Source organism: Saimiri boliviensis, chromosome 9 (genome assembly GCF_048565385.1).
Source record: "Saimiri boliviensis isolate mSaiBol1 chromosome 9, mSaiBol1.pri, whole genome shotgun sequence".
NCBI lineage: Eukaryota > Metazoa > Chordata > Mammalia > Primates > Cebidae > Saimiri > Saimiri boliviensis.
In genome coordinates, this window is record NC_133457.1 from 111,158,977 (window position 1) to 111,186,238 (window position 27,262).

A 27,262-nucleotide genomic window follows, 5' to 3' on the forward strand; every position below is an offset into this window, starting at 1 on the left:
TACAGGTGTGAGCTACCATACCTAGCTTGCGGCAGGTTTTTTTTTTTTTTTTTTTTTTTGAGACGGAGTTTCGCCCTTGTTACCCAGGCTGGAGTGCAATGGCGCGATCTCGGCTCACCACAACCTCTGCCTCCTGGGGTCAGGCAATTCTCCTGCCTCAGCCTCCTGAGTAGCTGGGATTACAGGCACGTGCCACCATGCCCAGCTAATTTTTTTGCACTTTTAGTAGAGACGGGGTTTCACCATGTTGACCAGGATGGTCTCGATCTCTCAAACTTGTGATCCACCCGCCCCGGCTTCCCAAAGTGCTGGGATTACAGGCTTGAGCCACCGCGCTGGCCTGCTGCAGGTTTTTAATTGTATTTTTGGTTATTCCAAAAAGATAAATGGGCTGGGTGTGGTGGCTCACGCCTATAATCCCAGCACTTTGTGAGGCCAAGACGGGCGGATCACCTGAGGTCCGAAGTTCAAGACCAGCCTGGGTAACATGGTGAAACCCCATCTCTACTGAAAATACAAAACTTAGCTGGGCATGATGGCATGCACCTGTAATCCTAGCTACTCAGGAGGCTGAGGTGGGAGAATCATTTGAACTTCAGAGACGGAGGTTGTAGTGAGCCAAGTATGCGCCACTGCACTCCAGCCTGGGTGACAGAGCCAGATTCCATCTCAAAAAAGAAAACAAAAATTTACAAAATCACTGATTTATTTATTTATTTAAAATTTTAATTTATTTTTCAAGACAGGGTTTCATCATGTTACTCAGGCTGGTCTTGAACGCCTGACCTCAGGTGATCCACCCACCTTGGCCTCCAAAGTGCTTGACGCCCAGCCTCACTGATTATTTTTTTCCCCCTTCATATTAAAGTATTTCTATTTTCTTTGGTTGTAAAGGTGATTAATTCATGTTCATGTGGAAACATGGACAATCCAGAAAAGTACAAAGAAGAAAGTAGGGATTACTAGTAACTGTATCATCTATTATTATAAGTTTTGTATGTATATCTTTCTAGTCTGTTTTCATTTGTTCTTTTACACATACACAGTGCCTTGGGCAGTACACGGGTTTAGCAGAGAGCAAATAAACTCTTAACACTTTCTTCACAAGACCCTCTAGCAGTCTTGGGAAGAGTAGCCTGTAAGAGTGCAAGGGTAGAAGCAGGGAGAGTTAGGCCAAGGTGCAGTGACTCAAACTTGCAATTCTAGCACTTTGAGAGGCTGAGAAGGGTGAATTGCTTGAGCCCAGGAGTTTGAGACGAGCCTGAGCAACATAGTGAGATCCTGTCTCTACAGAAAATTCAAAAATAAGCCAAGCATGGTGGCAGATGCCTGTGGTCCCAGCATGCTTGGGAGGCTGAGCTGGGAGGATCACTTGAACCCAGGAGGTTGAGGCTGCAGTGAGCTGTGGCCATGCCATTGTACTCCAGCCTGGGCAACAGAACAAGACCCTGTCTCCAAAAAAACCAAACAAATGAAAAAACAAAAACACACAGGAGAGGAAGAGGTTGTAGTGAGCCGAAATTGCACCACTGCACTCCAGCCTGGGGGACAGAGAGAGACTCCACAAAACACATACACAGAAAAACAGGGTGACCTATTAGAAGGCTGTTACAGTAATCCTGTTGGCTTAGACTTTGGTTATGGCAAGGGGTGATAAGAGGTGGTCAGATTGTATGTATCATTTTCTGAAGGTAGAGCCAACAGGATTTTGTGATGGTTTCAGTGGAAGGGAAGGACGAAAGAGAAGAATCAAGCGTGATTCAGAAGTTTTTGGCTTGAGCAACTAGAATTGTTTGGCTTCGTTTTCCTTTCTTGTTAAACTACCCATCCAAAGGTAGTTGGATGGGTAGTTTAACACTTTTGTTGTGTTCTTGCTGTCCATTTGAACTCGTTATTAATTATTATTATTATTATTTTTGTAAAAAAAAAAAGGTTTATTTGCTCTACAGAGAAACCAAAGCATGAACTTATGATTATTTCTTTCACCAAGCTTCTAGTCTGTACTGTCCAACTTGGCACTTGGTACCCACCACAAGATAACAAGTGTTTCACTAGTGTTAGTCTCCCTAACTGGGTAGTAAGCATCCTTTTACTGGATCGTGCTGAATTTGAGTCTTTTCAGGGACCTGTAACTTTCTGAGTACATTGTGGACATTCAGAAAATATTGATTGTACTTTTTTCAGGCTTAAAAATAAGATATGAGAAAACCTCAAAGTAAATGGTTTTACTTTAGATTACTGACATCTTTTGAGAATGAGGTATTTGGGTGCCAGATGAGCTGGTTCATGCCTGTAACCCCAGCACTTTGGGAGGCTGAGGTGGCCAGATCACTTGAGCTTAGGAGTTCAAGAGCAGTCTGGGCAACATGGCGAAACCTTATCTCTACCAAAAATAGAAAAATTGTCTGGGCATGGTGGCATATAGTCCCAGCTACTCAGGTGGCTGAGGTGGGAGGATTGCTTGAGCCTGAGAAATAGAAGTTGCATTGAGCAGAGATTGTGCCACTGCACTACAGCCTGGGTGACAGAGTGAGACTCCATCTAAAAAAAAATCAGGTGTTTGGATAGTTTCCTTATATCCAATGTAAGAATCATGATGGCTGGGCGTGGTGGCTCACACCTGTAATCCCAGTACTTTGGGAGGCTGAGGCAGGCAGATCACCTGAAGTCAGGAGTTCAAGACCAGCCTGGCCAATATGGTAAAACCCTGTGTCTACTAAAAATACAAAAATTAGCTGGGTGTGGTGGTGTGTGCCCTGTAGTCTCAGCTACTCAGGAGGCTGAGGCAGAAGAATCACTTTTGAACCGGGGAGGCAGAGGTTGCAGTGAGCTGACATCTCACCGCTGCACTTTAGCCAAGGCAACAGAGTGAGACTGTCTCCAAAATAAAAAACAAAAACAAAAACCATCACAAGGTCTGGCTGCGTTGCCCAGACTTTTTTTTTTTTTTTTTTTTTTTTTAAATATTGAGCTTACCTATTATTCTTAGTTTTAGAGTCAGGGTCTTGCTTTCTTGCTAGACTTGAGTGCAGTGGCACAGTCATGGCTTACTGCAGCCTCAAACTTCTAGGCTCAAGGAATTTTCCCACCTCAGCCTCCTAAGTAGCTAGGACTGAAATAGGAGGAGTTTCTTTATTCCCTCTTGCAGGATGTTTGACGGGAGTTTGGCTCACTTCTTATGTGCCTCTACTGCTCAAACCCCTAGGGGGAGCTTGCAGACGGTCAGGTCGTATGGAGTGTTTCTGGGCTCTGACCCCGCAGCAGGGTCTAGGGTTGAGTGTTTACAACTCCTGAAACCCCAGTGGCCATGTGTTACAGTGTGCTCTTTCAGTTTTGCTGTCTGCAGGTGGCTTGTCTTAATCAGCTCAGTTAGATCCTCTGCCTTATCACAAGGACAGAGGGCTTTCTGTATCCCAGGTTCTTCCCCCAGTGTACTGAGAAAAATTGGATCACTGGGAGATGAGTGCAAGGTTTTATTGGGCTTGGAGAATGAGTGCAAGGTTTTATTGAATGGTAGAAGCAGGTCTCAGCAGATGGATGGGGAGCCAGAAGGGGAACAGAGTGGCAAGGTGGTCTTCCCCTGGAGTTGGGCCGCCCAGTGCCCGGACTCTCCTCCGACCACCCCCGACCAAATTCTGCACCAACTTGCTGTAGATAGAGCAAAAAGAAAAGAGAAAGAGAGAGAAAGAGGAGAGAGACAGAGAGACAGAACCTTAGTAATGTAAAAGGGATTAATGCTTGTTTCTACCCTTTAGAAGTTACATGAATGCTAAAAGTCGCAAAAAGTAACCTTGGCAATGGCTCACAATGTACAATTGACTGTAAACGTGACAAGTGACACTCAAGGAATTTAAGGACAGGGAGTTCCCCTTTCTTTTCATCCAAAGATTTTTCTTCTAAAAATGAGTATTTTCTCCATCTATACAACAGAAGCAAATACATGTAGAAAGCATGATCTACTTTTCTCTGGGGCAGTAGTTCCTACACTCTCATATGGAGATTTTTTAAAAATTAAGATAGAGGCCGGGCGCGGTGGCTCAAGCCTGTAATCCCAGCACTTTGGGAGGCCGAGGCGGGTGGATCACGAGGTCGAGAGATCGAGATCATCCTGGTCAACATGGTGAAACCCCGTCTCTACTAAAAGTGCAAAAAATTAGCTGGGCATGGTGGCACGTGCCTGTAATCCCAGCTACTCAGGAGGCTGAGGCAGGAGAATTGCCTGAGCCCAGGAGGCGGAGGTTGCGGTGAGCCGAGATCGTGCCATTGCACTCCAGCCTGGGTAACAAGGGCGAAACTCCGTCTCAAAAAAAAAAAAAAAAAAAAATTAAGATAGAACAGTTCATGTTCAAACAGTTTGCAGTTCCATTTGTAACAAACATTAATACAACTTTAAAGGTAAAGTAAATAATCTCACTAACTGAAAATATCTCCCGGGAATTCATTTAAATCCTTCCCTAGATTACCCCAGCCCCAAGCAATCACTTCTTCCTCTGAACTCCAAAAGCAATTATTTGTACAATTTATTTGGCAATTAATCCTTCATTGCCTTGTTAAACCTCTTGCATTATTCTCTGTTAAATAACATTGAAATGTTATTTAAATCTTCTCTAGTTATCTAACTTTCATGTTTATTTCTCATCTCCCCAAACAGACTATAAATTCCTTGAGAAAAAGAGATAAGGCCTTATACTGTTTTGTATACACACAGACACATAGAGTAGCTAGCACAGAGTAAATATAGTAAATGTACATGTTCTTCACATGTACCCCCAAACCTAAAATGCAATTAAAAAAAAAAAAAAAGACCAGCCTGGCTAATTTGGTGAAACCCGTCTCTACAAAAATACAAAAATTAGCCAGGGATGGTGGTGGTGCCTGTAATCTCAGCTACTCAGGAGGCTGGGTGGAAGAACCACTTGAACCTGGGAAGCAGAGGTCGCAGTGAGCCAAGACCATGAAATTGCACTCCAGCCTGGGCAAAAGAGACTCTCTCAAAAAAAAAGAAATAAAAGAAAAACACTCCATTGCCACATAAGTGATGACCACAGGCAAAAGTAAATTACACTCAATTTACTTCTCAGATGAGTTCTACACAACTCTGCAAGTAAAGAACTTAACTGAAAAGCACTGCTTTTACCAACTTTCCTTATTACCTAAAAGATTTAATCCCTTCCAGACCAGGGAAATGTAAGGAACTCAGATGTACTTAGATGATAGCATAATCCAGACAGCATCTATAAATATGAAGAACTTCTTTGCTTAAAACAAAACAATGAGCTGGGCGTGGTGGCTCACACCTGTAATCCAAGCACTTTGGAGGCCAAGGCGGGTGGATCACCTGAGGTCGGGAGTTCAAGACCAGCCTGACCAACATGGTGAAACCTCATCTTTAAAGGGGAAGAAAAAAAAAACAAAACACAATGAGGCCAGGCACAATGGTTCATACTTGTAATCCCAGCATTTTGTGAGGTCCAGGTAGGAGGAGGGGCTTGAAACCAGGAGTTTGGGACCAGCATCAGCAAACCAAGACCCATCTCTATTTTTAAAATAAATAAGAACTCAAAGGCACAGACATCAATCATCATTTAATAAAGAGGCAAAGACCCTCTTACAAGCTTTAGAATGACGAAGACATAACAACAATTTGTTTTGCAGTAAACGATAATACAATGTTATGCTGTAAAGGAGACAAATTTGTGTACAGGATATACTGTCTGCACCAAAGAAAAAGCTCCTTTTTGGGCTGGGACCTTTTCTTGCAAAACTTTCTGTCTCCTAGGATGTTTTACATTAACGTTCATTATTGGCCAGATGGGGTGGCTCATGCCAGTAATCCCAACACTTTAGGAGGCCAAGGCAGGAGGATCACTTGAGGCCTGGGCAACACAGCAAGACACTATCTCTACCAAATAAATTTACCATATTAGCTGGGCCTGTAGGTATGTACCTGTAGTCCTGATACAGGAGTAGAACAGGGAAGTAAGTGCTGGGTAGAGTCTGTGGTGAGAGCTCTACCCTCAGGCCTGTATCCACAGACCTAAGTGAGGACAAACATTTCTGTTTTCATACCCAAAAAGTTGCCTTTTGGCCTGCCAAGCTTCCACATCCTGTGCCCATTTAAGCCCGGGACCTTAAGTGGATATACACACAAGCAGCTGGACGTCCGGAGGAACAAAGAAGCAGAAGAGCACATGGAGAGATACCAGCAGATGCCAGTTAGCTTTTAAGTCTTGATCAATTTCTGCTTATTTTCGACAAGTGTATTAGTTATCTGTTGCTGTGTAACAAATTATCTCCAAATTTGATGTCTTAAACCAGCGTTTATTGGTTCTCAGTACCTCAGGAGGCTGAGGTGGGAGGATTGCTTAAGCCTGGAAGTTTGAGGCTGCAGTGAGCTGTGATTGCACCTGTGAATAGGCAACTCCTAGGCAAGACTCTGTCTCTAAAAAATAAAAATTGGTCAGGCATGGTGGCTCATGCCTGTAGTCCCAGAACTTTGGGAATCCAAGGTGGGTAGATCACTTGAGCCAGGAGTTAGAGACGAGCCTGGGCAATATGGCGAAACCCCATCTATACAAATAATAAAAAAAATTGTCAGGACATAGTGGCACATACCTGTAGTCCCAGCTACTTGAGAGGCTGAGGCAGGAGGGAAGCTCTCTTGAACTGGGAGGTAGAGGTTGCATTTGGCTGAGATCACACCATTGCACTCCAGTCTGGGTGACAGCAAGACTCTGTTTCAGAAAAGAACAAAACAAAACCCCCAGACACCTTGGCATTTATTATCTTCCACAGTTTCTGAAGGTTAGGACTTGGAGCAGCCTAGCTGGGTAGTTCTGGCTTTAGGACTCTTATATAAGGTTGCAGTCGTCTGAAGGTTTAAGAAAGGCTGGAGGATTTGCTTCTGAGGTGGCTTACTCAGTGGTCATTGGTGGGAGGTCTCAATTTCTGCCTGAGTGTCCTAAAGATCCTGCAGAGATAGTGATCAAAGAGAGGGAGAAAAGAAGAGGGAATTTGAAATGTCTTTATGACCTCAGAAATGACAGCTTGTCACTTTTTTTTGGTCACATAGACGAACTTTGATACAGTGTGGGACAGGACTGCTTAAGTTAATGAATACCTGGAGATGGGTGTCACCTTGATGCTGGGTACTACAGTGAGACTACTTCCCAGGGAATGTGGTTTGTGAGAAGACACATGATGTCTGTTTTCCTTTGAGTTAATATTAGCAGATATTATCATCCTGCCTCAGTCTCCTGACTAGCTGGGACTATAGGTGCGTGCCACCACACCCAGCTCATTTTTGTATCTAGAGACGGGGTTTCACCATGTTGCCCAGGCTGGTCTTGAACTCCTAACCTCAGGTGATCCACCTGCCTTGGCCTCCCAGAGTGTTGGGATTAGAGGCGTGAGCCACTGTGGTTACCTGGTGTGGGTACAGTTTTCATAGGAAAGATGGGATATATGTTGGACTCTCTTTACTTACTAGTACTTAAAATAACAAGTTGGTTTGCTAATATTTTCCTGTGGTAAAAAACTTTTTTTTCTTAAAGTTTTAAAAAATCTTGATTTTGAAATAATTTTAGACTTTGGGAAAGTTGCAAAAATAGTAGAGTTTTCCTCTATACTCTTTACCTAGGTTCCCCCAATTTAATAACTTGCATAGTCATGTTGCACTGGTCAAAACTAAGGCTAACATTGGTATAATACTGTTAACTAAATAGCAGATGCTGTCAGATTTTCCACTGTTGTGGTTTTTTTCCATTTGAGAATCCAATCCTATTTATTAATCTCTCCCTTTGATTTTTTTTGGGAGGGGGGGTTTATTTTGTAATTTTTCAAGTATTTTTTTTAGTTAGGTATAAGGTGTCCATGATAATATATCTTTATTTGCCCTTTATTTAATAATCCTTTCTTTTTTGGGCAGGGTCTCACTGTCACCCTGGGTGGAATGCAGTGCTGCTAATATGGTTCACTGCAGCCTCAACCTCCTAGGTTCAAGTGGTCCTCCTGACTCAGCCTCCTATGTAGCTGGGACCACAGGCATATGCCAGCATGCCTGGCTAATCGTTTTGGGTATTGAAGAAAATTTACAAAGTTTGTATTTTTGTTTTAGATGTTGCCTTTATATTAAAACACTTATGTAATTAATAGACAGTGCCCCTCCCACATTTTTTGGAGATTTTCTGTTGGTTTCTTTCTTTGAGTACTATTGAAATTACCTATTGAAAAGAGGGAAGTAACCTCTTTTTCTTCCCAAGCATTTGATTAAAGTAATATGTTTTACTTTCAGTTAATACCAAGTAATCAGCCAGTATTTTTCAGTTTTTATCTCTTCATACTTCAGTTTTTGGATAGCTGGGCTTTATCTACATTGTTGGAGCATATTGTCATCATGTATTATAATGTGTCACTCATAGCCATCATTCAGCTTTTTACAGATAAATATATATTTAATGTTCACTACCATTTTTATGTTGACACGGAATTTCCAGTTATTTGGGTCATCTGGAATTATTTTTCTCTAATAAACTTCTCAGGAAGAGCTTATGGGAACAGTATTCCTTGAGTTCCACTATGTTTGAGAAGTTTGTCTGTAACTTTAATAGTTGAAAGCTGGCTTGGTGATGATAAAATTCTGTTCCAGGGCCAGGTGCGGTGGCTCATGCCTGTAATCCCAGCACTTCGGGAGGCCAAGGCGGGTGGATCACCTGAGGCCGGGAGTTTGAGACCAGCCTGGCCAACATGGGAAAACCCTGTCTGTACTAAAAATATAAAAATTAGCTGGGCGTGGCAGCAGGCACCTGCAATCCTAGCTACTCCGGAGGCTGAGGCAGGAGAATCACTTGAATCTGGGAGGCAGAGATTGCGATGAGCCAAGATTGTGCCATTGCACGCCAGCCTGGGCCACAAGAGCAAAACTCCGTCTTAAAAAAAAAAAAATTATGTTTCAGAGTATTTGAAATAACTCATTGCACTGTCTTCTAGCACAGAGTATAGCTGTTACAGTGTGATGTTGACCTGTTTTTCTTTAAATGTGGCTTTTTTTTGTCCTTGCTTAGATATCCATAGGATTTTTTTCTTTGTAGTCTTTTTTTTTTTCCTTCTTGAGATAGAGTCTCACTTTATTGCCCAGGCTGGAGTGCAGTAATGTGATCTCAGCTCACTGTAACCTCTGCCTTCTGGGTTTAAGAGATTCTCCTGCCTCAGCCTCCCTAGTAGCTGGAACTACAGGCATGCACCATCACACCCATCTAATTTTTATATTTTTATTCGAGACGGGGTTTTGCCATTTTGATCAGGCTGGTCTTGAATTCCTGACCGCAGGTGATCCACCTGCCTTGGCCTCCCAAAGTGCTGGGATTACAGGCGTGAGTCACTGCACCCGGCCTTTGAACTTATTGGTTTTGGTTGGTCTGACACCTTTTTCCTTGGGTATTCAGTGAGTCTTTTCTTTTTCTTTTTTTTTTTTTTTGAGACTGAGTTTCGCTCTAGTTACCCAGGCTGGAGTGCAATGGCACGATCTCGGCTCACCGCAACCTCCGCCTCCTGGGTTCAGGCAATTCTCCTGCCTCAGCCTCCTGAGTAGCTGGGATTATAGGCACGCACCACCATGCCTAGCTAATTTTTTTTTGTATTTTTTAGTAGAGACGGAGTTTCACCATGTTGACCAGGATGGTCTCGATCTCTTGACCTTGTGATCCACCCGCCTCGGCCTCCCAAAGTGCTGGGATTACAGGCTTGAGCCACCGCGCCCGGCAAATGTACGAAGAGTCCTTTCAATATGTATTACTTGTTTCAAGTTTCCCTCCCCTCTACTTTTTGTCTCTTTCTCTTTCTCAGTATCATGAAGGTTTTCTTAGTGCCCTTGTCACTTTTTTGTTTGTTTGCTTTTTGTTTTTTATTGCCTTGGTTTTCTTCTTTGGGACTCGTACTCTATAAATGTTGGATGATCTTTGTGAGCGATAAGCACACGCACACGCACACACGGTCTTGCTCTGTTGCTTAAGCTGAAGTGCAGTGGTGTGTTCATGGCTCGCAACAACCTCCACCTCCTGGGCTCAAGAGATCCTCCTTCCTAAGCCTCCTGAATAGGTGGGACTACAGGGATGTGCCATTATGCCTGGCTAAGTTTTGTATTTTTTGTAGAGGTGGGGTTTTGTCATGTGGCCCAGGCTGGTGTAGAACTCCTGAGCTCGAGTGATCGCCCACCTCAACTTTCCAAAGTGTTGGGATTACAGGTGTGAGCCATTGTACCACGCCTGTATATTGTTTATGTGAGATAAATCTCTCTTTTGTTTACTCACTTGTGTATCCACCTGTCTTCTGAACCTTTTCATTTTAGATTCCTAACGGACAACTCAAACTCAGCATGTCCCGGATTGAACTCTTCATCATCCCTGTAAGATCTTCACCAAAGCCTTTTCTTTCTCATTATTAGTAATTCATTCTTGCTGTTTCTTAGGCCTAAAAACTTTGACCACTCTTTTATCTCCTTGTCTCTATCTTTAAGATATATCTAGTGTCTGGCCACATCTCAGTAATTCCACTGAGTCAACCTTTTCTGTGCATTATAGTAATAACATCCTAACAGATCTTTCTGAATTTTACTCTTGTTTCCTTATAGCCTGTTAGTAACATCAACAGCTGGAGGGATCTTTTAAAATCCGAAACCAGCTTGTCATTCCTCTCTTTTAGACTCTGTAGAGGTTTCTTATTTCACCTGGAGTAGAAATGAAAGTTCTTACTTGGATTGGTGAGGCTCTGTGACTTGCCTCTCCTTTTTTTTTTTCTTGGTCTGAGTTTCGCCCTTGTTGCCCAGGCTGGAGTGCAGTGGCGCAGATCTCAGCTCAGTGCAACCTCCGCCTCCTGGATTCAAGCGATTTTCCTGCCTCTTAGCCTCCCTAGTAGCTGGGAATACAGGCATGCACCACCACTTCCGGCTAATTTTGTATTTTTAGTAGAGACGGGGTTTCTCCATGTTGGTCAGGTTGATCTTGAACTCCTGACCTCAGGTCATCCACCTGCATGGGCCTCCCAAAGTGCTGAGATTACACGCATGAGCCACCACACCCGGCCTGCCTCTGCTAAATCTGTGCTCTCACCTACCATTCCTGTCTTTCTTGTTCATTCTTGATCCAGTACTGTTCTTCATGCAGTACAGGCACATTCTTGCCTTTGGATTTGCCCTTTCTTGGAATGTTGTTTCTGTCATGTATCTGATTAAGTTTCTCATCTCTTTAAAGTTTCAATTCTTACACTCTTAATGAGGCCAATCCTTACTACCCTATTTAATACTGGAACCTCTGCCCTTATAGCACTAATGCTCTAACATATTTACTTATTTTATATATATATATATTTTTTTGAGACGGAGTTTCACTCTTGTTACCCAGGCTGGAGTGCAATGGCGCGACCTCGGCTCACCGCAACCTCCGCCTCCTGGGCTCAGGCAATTCTCCTACCTCAGCCTTCTGAGTAGCTGGGATTACAGGCACGCGCCACCACACCCAGCTAGTTTTTTGTATTTTTAGTAGAGACGGGGTTTCACCATGTTGACCAGGATGGTCTCGATCTCTCGACCTCGTGATCCACCCGCCTCGGCCTCCCAAAGTGCTGGGATTACAGGCTTGAGCCACCGCGCCCGGCTATTTTATATTTTTGCTTTTTCATTTTTACCTCACTGAGGCTTGACATATTCACTTATTTTTATTTTAATTTGAGACAGATTCTGGCACTCTTGCTAGACTGGAGTGCAGTGGTGCAATCTCGGCTCACTGCAACATCCCCCTCCCGAGTTCAAGTGATTCTCCTGCCTCAGCCTCCCTAGTACCTGGGACTACAAGTGAATGCCACCATGCCCAGCTAATTTTTGTATTTTCAGTAGAGATGGGATTTCACCTTGTTGGCCAGGATGGTCTTGATCTCCTGACCTCATGATCCGCCTGCCTCTGCCTCCCAAAGTGCTGGGATTACAGGCTTGAGCCACTGCACCTGGCCACATATTTAGTTATTTATTATGTTTAATTATAAGGCATATACTCCACAAGAACAAGAATCTTAGTCCCCCTTGCTCACCGATACATGTCAAACACTTAGATAAGTGCCTGACATATGGTAGATGTTCATCATTCGCTTGTTGATTGGAGAAATACACCCTATATTTACTTGAAAGGATGGTGTTCTAAAGCCATTCTCCCACCCCTATCTGCCCCTGTCTGTGGCATTAAGATGTTTTTCTGAGTCATAGCATATCGTTTTTCTTTAAACCCTGTGGTGGGAGTACATTAGAAAAGTTCCTAGTCTTTGTTGGTTTTGTTTTTTTATTATTTTTCTCTTCTGAGACTGGAGTTTTGATCTTGTTGCTCAAGCTAAAGTGCAATGGTGTGATCTCAGCTCACTGCAACCTCCGCTTCCCGGGTTTGAGCGATCCTCCTGCCTTAGCCTCCCAATTAGCTGGGATTATAGGTGTGTGCCACCACGCCTGGCTAATTTTTTGTATTTTTAGTAGAAATGGGGTTTCACCATGTTAGCCAGGCTGGTCTTGAACTCCTAACATCAGGTGATCTGCCTGTATCAGCCTCCTAAAGTGCTAGGATTACAGGCATGAGCCACTGCACCCAGCCTGTTTTATTATTTTTTGAGACTGTGTCCAGTCTTTGTTGGTTTTATTTTAGCTTCAAGTCTTTTTAGGCTGGAACTGTTTCTAGAAATCCATTCAAGATGGAAGTTGACTCTGAAATTGATTAAATAAAGTTAGGGTTGTTTGTTAATATAGAGGAATTATTAGTTACCACCTGTCATACATATAAGAGAATTTCTTATTTATTTTCTTACTCCATAAGCCTAATGAAAAAAGGTTCCTTTGTGGCCAGGCATAGTGGCTCATGCCTGTAATTCCAGCACTTTGGGAGGCCAAGGTGGGTGGCCTGAGGTCAGGAGTTTGAAACCAGCCTGACCAACAAGGTGAAACCCCATCTTTAAAAAAAATTTTTATTTTTTTATTTTTAAAATTTTTGATTTTTTAAGTTTCTTGACACAGTGTCTCATTCTCTCACCTAGACTGGAGTGCAGTGGCGCAATCTTGGCTCACCACAAACTCCACCTCTCAGGCTCAAGCAGTTCTCCTGCCTCAGCCTCTGGAGTAGTTGGGATTACAGGCATGCCCCACCATGCCCAGCTAATTTTTTTATTTTTAGTAGGCATGGGGTTTCTCCATATTGGTCAGACTGGAAAAGGTTCCTTTTTTAAAAAAAAAAAAACATTTCTAGGCCAAGTGTGGTGGCTCACACTTACATTCCTAGTACTTTGAGAGGCCGAGGTGGGTAGATCACCTGAGGTCAGGAGTTGGAGACCAGCCTGGTCAACATGGTGAAACCCTGTCTCTACAAAAAATACAAAAATCAGCTTCTCATGGTGGTGCATGCCTGTAATCCCAGCTACTTGGGAAGCTGAGGCAGGAGAATTGCTTGAACCAGGGAGGCAGAAGTTGCAATGAGCTGAGATCATGCCATTATACTCCCGCCTGGGTGACAGAGCAAGACTCCATCTCAAAAAAAAAAAATAATAATTTAAAATTTTCTTCTTTACTGCATTTTCAGTGGCAGTTTGAGAAGGAGTGATACGTATCAATAGACATTAACATGCAATTGAAACATCCTTTTAAAAAATACACGTATATTATGTCTTCTGAGTGTTTTTATAATTCTGTTTTGGCAAATCAAGAAGAGTTGCAGTAATCCCGAAAGGATTAATTATGTCATGATGGTTTATTGTGTAGTCTCCCCAAGAAGGCCCATTCTGTTCTGCATACTGCTGTTAGGCACAAGATGTAAAATAATATCTGTGAGGTCTTCATTTGGTGAATGTGATAGAGTCAGTTAGCATTTTAAAGGGTCTCTTAAAAATACCATTTAATGGCTGGGCGAGGTGGCTCACGCCTATAATCCCAGCACTTTGGGAGGCCGAGGCGGGTGGATCACGAGGCCAAGAGATCGAGACCATCCTGGTCAACATGGTGAAACCCTGTCTCTACTAAAAATACAAAAATTAGCTGGGCGTGGTGGCACGGGCCTGTAGTCCCAGCTACTTGGGAGGCTGAGGCAGGAGAATTGCTTGAACCCAGGAGGTGGAGATTGCGGTGAGCCGAGGTCGTGCCACTGCACTCCAGCCTGAGTAACAAGAGCGAAACTCCCGTCTCAAACAAAACAAAACAAAAAACAAACAAAAAATACCATTTAATGAGTTTTAAAAATTTTTAGTGAGTTATTATTGAGAACATTGGTTAGATTAGTGCTTTCTTTGTTTGCATTGGATGTAATACATAAACTTCAAAGAAATAGAATGTTTATTCAAAATTAAAAAAAAAAATTTTGTAGAGATGGGATGTTACCATGTTGCCCAGGATGGTCTCGAGCTCCTGGGCTCAAGTGATCCTTCTACTCAGCCTTCAAAAGTGCTAGATTGCAGACCTGAGCCATCATACTCGGCCTTAATTTTCTATCACCTATGGCAAATATGTATTAACTTTGTAATAAAAAAGTTTTTAGGCCAGGTGCTATGGCTCTTGCCTGTAATCCCAGTACATTAGGAGGCTGAAGTGAGATGATCACTTAAGCTTAAGAGTTTGAGGCCAGCCTGGGCAACGTGGCAAGACCCATATTGACAAAAAAGTTAAAAAATTAACTGGTCATGGTGTGTTAAAAAATAATTAGCTGGGCACAGGATGACAGTTACCTGTGGTTCCAAGTACCTGGGAGGCTGAGGTGTGGCAATCACTTGAGACCAGGAGGTCGAGGTCGAGGCTACAGTAGACTATGATCTGTGCCACTGCATTCCATCCTGGTCAACAGAGCAAAGACTGTCTCAAAAAAAAAAAAAAAAAATCTGTATTTTCTGTAAATTGGTGGTGGTTGGATCTAGAGGCCTGAACACAGATGATTTTATGAGATCAGTTTCCAGGTCTCCAAATTCATAAACTTTTATTAAATTCTTTTTTCTTCTCTTTTTTTTTGAGGCGGAGTTTTGCTCTTGTTACCCAGGCTGGAGTGCAATGGCACGATCTCGGCTCACCGCAACCTCCGTCTCCTGGGTTCAGGCAATTCTCCTGCCTCAGCCTTCCGAGTAGCTGGGACTACAGGAGCGCACCACCATGCCTCCCAAAGTGCTGGGATTATAGGCATGAGCCACCACGCCCAGCCGATTTAAATTCTTTTTTCTTTGGGAGACAGTCTTCCTCTGTCACCCAGGCTGGAGTGCAGTGGCAAAGTCAAGGCTTATCACAGCCTTGAACCTCCCAGGCTCAAATAATCTCCCACCTTAGCCTCCTAAATAGCTGGGACTACAGGCACATGCCACCACCATGCCTCGCTAATTTTTGTAATATTTTTGTGGAGACACGATTTCACCAGGTTGCTCAGGTTGGTTTCAAACTCCTGAGCTCAAGCAGTCTGCCTACCTTGGCCTCCCGAAGTGCTGGGATTACAGGTGTGAGTCACTGTGCCTGACTGTTCTTTTAAAATCTTAAGTTGGTCTGAGAAAGTTTGCAGTCTTATTCTTCAGATGTCTCTTTTTACAATTGTTCTTCTAACTGCCAAAAGAAAGTAAGAAGTCTTCCATGTTACTGTGTTGTATAAATTGTGTGTGTGTGTGTGTGTGTGTGTGTGTGTGTGTGTGTGTATGTGTGTGTTTTATTTTAAAAAGGGTTTGAAATACATGAGCAATTAGAAATATTGGTGTCAGAGTTTAAAAAGTGAATGACTCATGGCTGGTTAACAAATGACCTATTAGTTGGTTTCCAAGTATGTTTCCATCAGAATTGAAGGGGGAGTTAATCAAATTGCTCTCTGAGAGATAATGAAAAAACGATTTTTGATGGTAGTTCATTGAGACTTTTATCGTTTAAGAGTGTGCTAAAAGAATTGAATGACATTGCTTTCACATAACTGTTTCCAGTATTTAATTACTTATATCAGCACATTTTATTTTTAATCTTACAAACAAATGAATGTATGTTGCTGGGGGGAGAAGGACGAAACATCTTGCCCATTGCAGCTGAACAGATTCACTGACAGTGAAAACTGTATTTTTTAATGTATATATTACCCAAATTTGTAATATATTTATGATTTGAACAGTTACATCCTAATAATGATCATGTAACTCAGAATAAGATGTTTTTTAGGCCAGGTACGGTGGCTCATGCCTGTAATCTCAGCAGTTTGGGAGGCCGAGGTGGGCGGATCACGAGGTCAGGAGTTCAAGGCCAGCCTGACCAACATGGTGAAACCCCTACAAAAATTAGCCAGCCATGGTGGTGCACACTTGTAATCCCAGCTACTGGGGAGGCTGAGAAAGGATAATCACCTGAACCCGGGAGGTAGAGGTTGCAGTAAGATGAGATTACGCCACTGTATTCCAGCCTGGGTGAGACTCAGTCTCCAAAAAAAAAAAAAAAAGAAGAAGAAAAAGATGTTTTTCAATACTTAGACCTTATGATCAGTTGAAATTCAATTATTTCAGTTTATATATCTTTTTTTTTTTAGAGATAGAATAATAAAACACATTCAAGCATAAAATGATACTTTCTCATGATAAAGTCTGGGGAAGAACAGAGATTTTATATTTCAAGAGAAAGAACAGTTGTGAAATTTCTGACTTAGAGATGACGATTAGTTCTTTTCAGTACTTAAGAATGATATAACACTTATTAAAATGCTAATACTCATATCTTCGAAGTAACTGCTTTATAACTAAGTTGATGAAAAATTTAAATATCAATTTGGAAATGTTCTGGGTTCATGGCTTTTCGAAAATCTTCTGGTAAGTACTTGATCAAAAACTTTAAAATTCTTGGTACCTGTTTGTTGTCAGGCTCTGTGCTGGCTGTGTTGGTGATAAAATGCCTGAAGTGACAGAGTCCCATCTTTCCAAGAGTAGACTTTGTGCAACAACCTACTTAATTTACGTCTGAAGCAAAGACATATAACTATACACACTAAAGATACATTTTGTGTTTTCATAAACAGAATTACAAATGCATATTTTATATTCGGAATTTTAAGATCCATCCCCCACCACCCCAGGGTGTGTGTCTGTGTGTGTGTGTGTGTGTGTGTGTGTGTGTGTGTGTGTGTGTGTGTGTTCTTTATGAAAGTGCAGGCTGGAAGAGAAATTTTTTTATTAAAGTGAATGTTGTTTTTTTTGACAGTGATTAAAAGATGATTAGAATAGTGGTGATTCTGGTTGAAAAATTTTAAACATGTATTTTAAAAAAATGGAAAAACATTTGTTTATGCCTTCGCAATTTATTTTGCCGATATGGGAAACAGAAAGGGAAAAGAAGAATTTTTTTATGGTTCAGTATTTCACCATTAAGATAACTTAATTTGTATGTATCCCTCCATGAGGAATAAATAGGAAGACTAAAATAGAAAGGTTAATGTTAAACATTTTTTGAAATTAAATTTTTAGATTAAAAAAATTTTTTAATTTTACTGTTATTTTTTGGGCTTCAAGGAAGCTCTGTATCTCTAGGTTTTTAAATCCTAATGCACCAGGTTGGCCCTTTTGCCTGGGATGAGGCACTTTTGTGGTAGTGTTGCCATGGTGACTGCTTTCCAAGTGCTGTCTCAAGGTCACTCATCACTCATAGCCCCGAATACTTGGATTTCGTTAAAGGAAAATATCAACACTCGGTTGATAAAATGAAATTAATTATCACATCACATTACCGAAGCAAATCTAGCAAAATTATACCTATAAACAGCATTTTGTGTTAGTATTTTAAAAATAAACTGTATTTTTTTGAATATTGAGTTTTAACCTGCCAGAGTAGAAGGCTAATGGAATATCTATAATTTAGGCATAGCCTGTATTGTAATACTTTGGTTTTATTCCATTTCTGACTTTTAAAAATGCAGCTATTTAATTTTACTGTGTTTATGTTTGAAGATATCTAAACATATTTCCCTCCATATTTGCTTCTTGATACGAGAAAAGAGCGAAGATTTCTTAGCATTTATTTTTTCTTTTGGTAAACTCAGCTTGAAGTTGCCAGTTGCTTAAGCCCTTGTCCATATAAGAACAGAATGATCATTGTATTTTCCCCACACTAGATTTCAGAGATCTACCGTCTACCTGGCTTCTATTTCATATATTCTTTGTCTCATACTGCTGATAATTTTCCTTGTCCTTACTTTCTAGGCTTTATTATTTTTTGTTATATGCAAACATTATACCAGAAAAGCTGTTCATTAAAGCTGTTTCCTATATGGGCAAAATGAATTGCTAAGGGTCAAGCGTTGACATTTGAGGGTCTTTATTATTAGGATTATTAATGGAGCTAGTGCTGATTTGGTGAATAGTTGAATTTGGTGGGGGTCGTGATCACAGTTTTTGTTGTTATTATCAGACCAGTTTTCAATAAAGAAAAGATGAAAAGAAATGCCCCTTTGCGTTAGACTATATTTCATCTGGGTTTTGTTCTAGAGAGAAAAATCAGAGCTATGTGTCTTCATTAGGATGAAAGGTGACTTTGAAATCAGAGATGAGAAGCATTACAGTTAACAGGAAAAATGTGATTGAAACAAATATAAACATGCTTTTCAAAATATATGGTTAGAATTTTTTTTTTTTGAGACAGGGTCTTGCTCTGTCACCCAGGATGGATGGAGCGCAGTGGTATAATCTTGGCTCACGTAACCTCTGCCTTCAGGGCTCAAGGGAGCCTCCCACTTCAGCCTCCAGAGGAGCTAGGACTACAAGTGCACACACCACCACATCTGTCTGATTTTTGTATTTTTTGTAGAGACAGGGTTTCACCATGTTGCCCAGTCTGGTCTTGAATTCCTGGGCTCAAGGGATCTGCCTGCCTTGGCCTCCCAAAATGTTGGGATTAAAAGCATGAGCCACCGTGCCTGGCCTGAAAATTTGGTCTTTTAGCTAATTAGAATCTAACTAGTTCCTCTACTTTCAGGGGGAATTGGATGAATTGGTTCTCCTGTAGCATTTTCATCTCTGCTTCTGTAGAGCAGACACCTTTGCAATGTCTGATCAAGATATTTTTATGCTCTTGAAATTTCAGTGAATGCAAAGCTCTAGATAGTGTTGCAAATATGCCAGGTAGTATATGCCAGCTAACGTTTGTTTCATTTATGCATATTTATGAAGCCAAGTATGTTATCTGATGCTATATTTACTAATTTGTTTGGAAAAAGGAGTTATAATGTTAGGCAACATGATCTAGAAAAAAGAATATTGGGCTGGGAGGCCAGGGCCCTGCACTGATCTTCCATCTTTCTCTTACTGTGTGAACTTGGTCAAGTCCCTTGCTGTGGTTCATGTTTCTCATCTGTAAAACAAGGGGTTTACATTTCTATTGTGATCATCCATAATTCCAGTGTCAGTATCAGTATTGCTCTGTGTAGTAAAATTTAGATTATCTTCAGTAATGGAGAGAATTGCAGTATATACCAATCTAAAATGCCGAAGCTTTCAAACTGATTGCTTTGATTTTGGATGCAGATTTATTTTGCTTTTCCTTAGGTAGTATTATGGTGTTTTTTTTTTTTTTTTTTTTTTTTTTTTTTTTTTTTTTTTTTTGAGACAGAGTCTTCCTCTGTTGCCCAGGCTGGAGTGCAGTAGTGGGATCTTGGCTCACTACAATCTCTGCCTTCTGGGTTGAAGCAATTCACCTGCCTCGTTACCCGCCCCGCCCTCCCCCAGTAGCTGGGACTTACAGGCGCGCACCATCTCGCCTGGCTAATTTTTGTATTTTTTTTTTTTTTTTTTGAGACGGAGTTTCGCTCTTGTTATCCAGGCTGGAGTGCAATGGCGCGATCTCGGCTCACCGCAACCTCCGCCTCCTGGGCTCAGGCAATTCTCCTGCCTCAGCCTCCTAAGTAGCTGGGATTACAGGCACGCGCCACCACGCCCAGCTAGTTTTTTGTATTTTTAGTAGAGACGGGGTTTCACCATGTTGACCAGAATGGTCTCGATCTCTCGACCTCGTGATCCACCCGCCTCGGCCTTCCAAAGTGCTGGGATTACAGGCTTGAGCCACCGCGCCCGGCCTAATTTTTGTATTTTTTTTTTTTTTTTTTTGAGACGGAGTTTCGCTCTTGTTACCCAGGCTGGAGTGCAATGGCGCGCGATCTCGGCTCACCGCAACCTCCGCCTCCTGGGCTCAGGCAATTCTCCTGCCTCAGCCTCCTGAGTAGCTGGGATTATAGGCACGCGCCACCACGCCCAGCTAATTTTTTGTATTTTTAGTAGAGACGGGGTTTCACCATGTTGACCAGGATGGTCTTGATCTCTCGACCTCGTGATCCACCCGCCTCGGCCTCCCAAAGTGCTGGGATTACAGGCTTGAGCCACCGCGCCCGGCAATTTTTGTATTTTTATTAGAGATGGGGTTTCACCGTGTTGGCCAGCCTGGTCTTGAACTTCTGAGCTCAAACAGTCCACCTGCCTCGGCCTCCCAAAGTGCTGGGATTACAGGCATGAACCACTGTGCTAGGCCTATTAAAGTTATTTTGTGTTCCATGAATCTATTTAAACAGGCCGTTTTGGGGGAGAGTTTTTATGATGTGACTGTTTATGTGGCAAATAATTAGCAGTTTTAAAAATGTCTTATGACTATAACTCCACAAGGTTAGAATTGATTTTAGAAATAGCCGCTGAGGCCGGGCGTGGTGGCTCAAGCCTGTAATCCCAGCACATTGGGAGGCTAAGGTGGGTGGATCACGAGGTCAAGAGGTCGAGACCGTCCTGGTCAACATGATGAAACCCCGTCTCTACTAAAAACAAAAAAAAATAGCTGGGCATGGTGGCACGTGCCTGTAATCCCAGCTACTCAGGAAGGCTGAGGCAGGAAAATTGCCTGAACCTAAGAGGCGGAGGTTGCAGTGAGCCGAGATCGTGCCATTGCACTCCAGTCTGGGTAACAAGGGTGAAACTCCGTCTTAAAAAAAAAAAAAAAAGAAATAGCCGCTGAAAGAATGTAGAGTAGAAATTGATTTTAGAATATTTTGAATCTGTGCTTAATGTAGACTCTACACTTTTTCAGTTAAAAGGGAGGGCTAATGTGCATTGTATTTTTCTTTTAAGTTTTCTTTCTTTCTTTCTTTTTTTTTTTTGAGATGGGGTCTCATTCTGTTGCCCAGGCTGGAGTGCAGTGGTGCGATCTCGGCTCATTGCAATCTCCATCTCCTGGGTTCAAGCGATTCTGCTGTCTCAGCTTGCTGAGTAACTGGGATTACAGGTGCCTGCTACTACACCTGGCTAATGTTTTGTATTTTTATTAGAGGTGGGGTTTCACCATGTTGGCCAGGCTGCGGAAGTTTTCTTTAACATGTCCTATTCTTGACTTTAGATAACCTGGAAAAGAAAAATGTCCTATTCTATAGCCTAGGAAAACATTATAGTCTCAAAAGATGGTGGACATCAATGTTTATTAAAACATTGTTTTTGGCCGGGTACGGTGGCTCACGGCTGTAATCCCAGCACTTTGGGAGGCAGAGGCAGGCGGATCACCTGAGGTCAGGAGTTCCAGACCAGCCTGACCAATATAGCGAAACCCCATCTCTACTAAAACTACAAAAATTAGCTGGGCATGGTGGTGGGTTCCTGTAGTCCCAGCTATTTGGGAGGCGGAGACAGGAGAATTGCTTGAACCTGGAAAGTGAAGGTTGCCGTGAGCCAAGGTTGTGCCATTGCACTCTAGGCTGGGAGGCAGAGTGAGATTCTGTCTCAAAAAAAAAAAAAAAAAAAAAAAAAAAGAAAAAAAGTTTATTTTATACCATTTCTTTGCATATATAAACACACACAGGTTTTTCTTTCCTGGCTCACATTGTACATACTCTGCCATTGCCATCTTTTTGTCAGTACATAGAGATTGTCTTCATTTTTAAAATAATGGCAAATGTGAATCTGTGGCTAGTCTAATAATAAACTAGCTCTCTATTTGCTGTTAAAACAGTGCCACAAAGAACATCCTTTTTCACCCATCTTTACCCTCTTATGCAAATATTTCCATAGAACAGATTCCTGAAAGTCAAATTTTTGGGTCTGTGAATGTCCAGTCTTTCATGTTTGGTTGGATATTTCAAAATTGCTTTTCAGAAAGCTTTAATAGTTGGATGATGATCTTATCATAGCAGCCATTTATTGACTGCCCACTGTGTGTTAGGAATTGTGTCAGGTGCTTAACGTGGCTTTCTCTAATCCTGATAATCCTGTAAGATACTATTTTCATCCTCATTTACAGTTGTGGAATTTGAGGGTCAGAGAGGTGAAATAACTTGGTTAAGGCCACATGACTAGTAAATGGTAACACACTGGGGCTGAAATTACCATCTGTCTGATTCCGAAGTCTGTGTTCCTCTTGTTCACAAACTGTTTCTGATATTGAGAAAACCATCTTTAAATAGGTGGATATACACAAATTGAGAAGGTATACATTTTCCTTCAAATTAAGTAATATAGTCAGATAATACATAGAAAATTAATAGTCCTTCAAATCAGCCATAACCCAAACAATGTAGATAATGCAGTTTATTGACAAAGATATATATGAGGTTTAATTTCTGACTCTGGCTTTAGATATTTAGATTCTTCTAGTTAGTGGTTCCAAGTTTAACTTGAGGAACCAGTGAGTGCAACTAGAAATATACTGCTGGTCTATAAACCCAAGTCAAGTTAAGGATGCCATAACAAAGTGCCACACACTGAGTGGCTTAAACAATAAATTTATTTCCTTACAGTTTTGTAGGCTAGCATTCCAAAATCAAAAGTGTCAGCAGGGTTGCTTTCTTCTGAAGCCTCTTTCTTTGACTTGTAGATGGCTAACATCTCCCTGTGTCTTTACATGGTTTTCCGTTTGTACATGGCTTTGTCTAAATTTCCTGGTTTTTTTTTTTTTGGAGAAATGGAGTCTCGCCCTTGTTGCCCAATCTGGAGTGCAATGGCGTGGTCTTGGCTCCCTGCAACCTCTGCCTCCCAGGTTCAAGTGATTCTCCTGCCTCAGCCTCCTGAGTAGCTAGGATTATAGGCGTGTGCCACCACGCCAGCTAATTTTGTGTATGTGTGTGTGTGTTTTCAAGTAGAGATGGAGTTTCTTCATGTTAGTCAGGCTGGTCTCAAACTTCTGACCTCAGGTGATCGCCTGCCTTAGCCTCTCAAAGTGCTGGGATTATAGGTGTGAGCCACTGCGCTGGTCCTAAAGTTCCTCTTACAAGGGCATGAGTCATATTGGATTAGGGCCACCCTAGTGACCTCATTTTGATATGATCACCTCTTTAAAGTTCTGCCTTTAAATACAGTCACATTGTGAGGGGTTAGGATTAAAACATGAAATTTGGCAGGATGCAGTTTAGTTCCTAACAGTCCAGTATTACATTTTGTCTTCCATATTTTAAGGATTTTGGATGCTTTGCAATGTTTGAATGTATGTTTTTTTTTTGGACACCATGTATCACGCTTTTTTGCCTAGGCTGGAGGGCAGTGGTGCAGTCTTGGCTCACTGCAATCTCCACCTCTCGGGTTCAAGCAATTTTTCTGCCTCAGCCTCCCAACTAGCTGGGATTACGGATGTGGGTTACCACGCCTGGCTAATTTTGTAGTTTTGGTAGAGGTGGGGTTTCACCATGTTGTCCAAGCTGGTCTCAAACTCCTGACCTCGTGATCCTCCCGCCTCAGCCTCCCAAAGTGTTGATTATTGGTGTGAGCCACCATGCCTGACTGAATATGTGATTTTTAAGTGCCCTTTATACATTTGAAATGACTTTGATTTATAGCATTTTGATAGTATTTACTTGATATACAAGATAAAAAAATAAAAATTTCTTACTTAACACATTCTCTGATCTACTAAATATAAACATAGTTTATTTAGTAAGTAATTCTAATAACTTTCTTTATCTTTTGAGACAGGGTCTCACTCTGTTGCCCAGGCTGGAATGCAGTGATGGGATCACCGTTCACTGCAACCCCCACCTCCTGGGGCTCAAACAATCTTCCCACCTCCCTTCCTGAGTAGCTACGGCCACAATCACGTGCCACCACAACTGTCTAATTTATTTTTTTTTTTTGGTAGAGATGGGGTTTTACCATGTTGGCTGGTCTCAAAATCATAGCTTCAAATGATCTGTCCTCCTTGGCTTCCCAAAGTGCTGGGATTACAGGCATGAGCCACCACATTCATAACTAATTTTTGTAAGAAATTTTTTGTTTTTGGTGAGGAGAGGTGAGACAGTTTAGAAAAGTATTGTTACAGGAGAAGCTAAAGGAATGAGGAGCAGTTAGTAGTGACAGAAAAAACTTTAATTCTCAGAATGTAACTTTTGCTATGTGGATCTTTGTTTCCTGAGATTCTTCTTTCATAGTACAATAATATCAATATTTACTATTTATTAAGCACTTGGTACAAATATTAGGATCTGCGTATTTTAATTCTTTCATGTAATTAACATAGTTCTCACAATAACTCCGTAAGATATTTTTATGTATATTTTAAGATGAAGCCCTCAACTATGCAGACTGTATCCGAAGTCTGACTTCTAATTTTCTATTAAGTTTGTCATTTTATGGCATTTCTCTACCATGCTATACATGATTGCATCTTTTTCTTGGCTGGCTAGTCTCCTCACATACTGCAAGATGTGGAGGAGTCAGAGGTTTTCTCCTCTGTGTTTGGCAGAATTCCAGCCACCATTCCTAGAACAGAAGACTAAAGACATTTGGTGTTTTATAGCATGACATTAATTCATAATTGTGTATGTATGTGTTTTAAATTCTGGAAAACTGTAGTAGCGGTGTTGTTGTCTTTTAACTGTATTTTAACCTCTTGAGTCTAGATTTATACTAGTACCACAAATTATTTGATGGAAAATTTATTCTCTCCCCCCACCCCACACCGTTTAGAGATAGTCTCACTTTGTCATGCAGGCTGGAGTACAGTGATGTGATCATAATTGATTGCAGCCTGATCTCTTGGGCTCAAGAGATTTTTTCACTTCAGCCTCTCAAGTATGGCGGCATGTGCCACATGCCTGGCTAATATTTAAAATTTTATTTCTTTGCTACCAAGCTGGTTTCCTGGTCTCAGGAGATCCTCCTGCCTTGGCCTCCCATAGTGCTAGGATTACAGGTGTGAGCCACTCACTGTACCTGGCCTTGTTCCTGTTTTTCAATGGTGTTTTACTTTCCTTATCCTTGTAACCAAAACAGTATTCTTATGTACAACATAATGTCTTCTTCAGAGAATTTCTCAAATATTATGAGATTATTTTTAGATACTTCTTAAATATTGTTAAGCAACTTCCAGATGAAGTTTTGACCTCTGGATGTGAAATGATTTTCTCTCTTCCAGGATCTCTGGAAATGTTCAATATTGACTATATGTACCTCTCTGCTGCCCTGGCCCCCTGTCCCTTTAATCAAGTGGTCTGCCTGCTTCAGCCTCCCAAAATGTTGGGATTACAGGTTTCAGCCACTGTGCCTGGCCTTATATACTATATTCTTATTATAAAGTAAGCTAGAGGAAAGAAAAGCATAAGGAAGAGTCTATGTGCTACTCAGTAAGTGGAAGTAGATCATCCTAAAGGTCTTCATCCTCATCCTCATGTTGGAGGAGCAGGAGGAATAAGAGGGGCTTGATCTTGCTGTCTCGGGGGTAAAAGGTGGGAGAGGTGGAAGTGGAGGGAGAGACAGGTATACTTCGTATGACTTTAGGGAAATTGATTGTAGTTTTTTATGACTTGTTTGCCTTTTCGTGTCTCTAAAAACGTTTCTGTATTCTACCAGTTCTTCCGCTGTTTGCATCAGTTGCAGTGTCCTTATCAGTAAAGGAAGTCAAAAGAAGTCAAAAGCAGTCTTGAATAATTGGAAACCCTTCTGCCAGATTGTCTAATGTCAATTTCTTTTTTGATGCTGCTGCTTGTAACTCATTTTCCTAATTGTTTGGCACTGGTTCAGAAGCCCTCATCTCCATCAAGTTGTCTTCTGTGAATTCCTCTGGTGTGTGGTATCTTTTAGCAATTAGATTTCTCAAAGATCCATATCTTTTTTTTTTTTTGAGACGGAGTTTCGCTCTTGTTACCCAGGCTGGAGTGCAATGGCGCGATCTCGGCTCACCGCAACCTCCGCCTCCTGGGTTCAGGCAATTCTCCTGCCTCAGCCTCCTGAGTAGCTGGGATTACAGGCACGCACCACCATGCCCAGCTATTTTTTTTTTGTATTTTTAGTAGAGACGGGGTTTCACCATGTTGACCAAGATGGTCTCGATCTCTTGACCTTGTGATCCACCCGCCTCGGCCTCCCAAAGTGCTGGGATTACAGGCTTGAGCCACCGCGCCCGGCCAAAGATCCATATCTTAAAACCCCTTCACTCCCTACTTTTTTCACTTTTTTTTCCCTCCATGTCCACAGCCTCTCATGATTTCTTTGATAGGCACTGTTGTAAATCCTGTGAAGTCATGCACTGCATCTGGACAGTTTGCTCCAGCAGGAATTTGTTGTTTTGTATTTGATGCCCTTCACAACTTTTTCTGTAACAATGATCATGTCTTCAGTGGTGTAATCCCTCCAGATTTTCATGATGTTTTCTCTATCCGGGTTCTTTTCCATAGCATCCGTAATCCTTCCCATAGAGTACTATGTGTAATAAGCCTTAAAGGTTCTTATGATTCCCGATCTTCAGACTGAGTTAGAGTTACCATGTTTGGGGGCAGGTAAACCAACCTGATGCCTTCATTGTTGAACTCGTAGGCTTCTGGGTGGTCAGGGCATTGTCCAGTAGTAAAAGAACTTTAAAAGGCAATTCCTTATTGGCAAGGCACTTCCTGACTTCAGGGACAAAGCATTTATGGACTCAACCCAGAAAAAGGGTTCTTGTTCTCCAGGCCTTCTTATACAACCCCAAAACTGGCAGCTGATGTTTATCTTTTCCCTTCAAGGTTTGGGGCAGGGAAGGGAGGTGGTGGTTAGCAGCTTCTTAGTTGAGGTCAGTCCTGATCATAAACCCCACTGCATTTGTACAAAACAGTAGAGTTAGCCTGTCTCTTCCTGCCTTATATCCTGATGTTTGCTTCTCTTTCTTACTGGATAAATGTCCTTTGTGGTATTTTTTTCTTCCCCAGAATAGGGCATTTTCACCTGCATTAAAAATCTGTTCAGGCCGGGTGCAGTGGTTCACACCTGTAATCCCAGCACTTTGGGAGGCCGAGGCAAGCAAACTGCCTGAGGTCAGGAGTTTGAGACCAGT

The 27,262-nt window shown here is 41.8% G+C and overlaps 1 protein-coding gene across 13 annotated transcripts in view; it reads left to right on the forward strand.

Annotated features, from left to right (window-relative positions):
• Positions 1-27,262, forward strand: part of NCOA3 (nuclear receptor coactivator 3) — a 142,963-nt gene that overhangs the window by 29,277 nt on the left and 86,424 nt on the right. The window contains exon 2 of one of the 13 annotated variants that reach the window (XM_074406629.1): positions 10,346-10,402. The exons of the other annotated variants lie outside the window; for them this stretch is intronic. The gene's annotated coding sequence lies outside the window, so the exon portion shown is untranslated. The remainder of the gene's footprint in view (positions 1-10,345; positions 10,403-27,262) is intronic. 13 annotated transcript variants of the gene reach the window in all.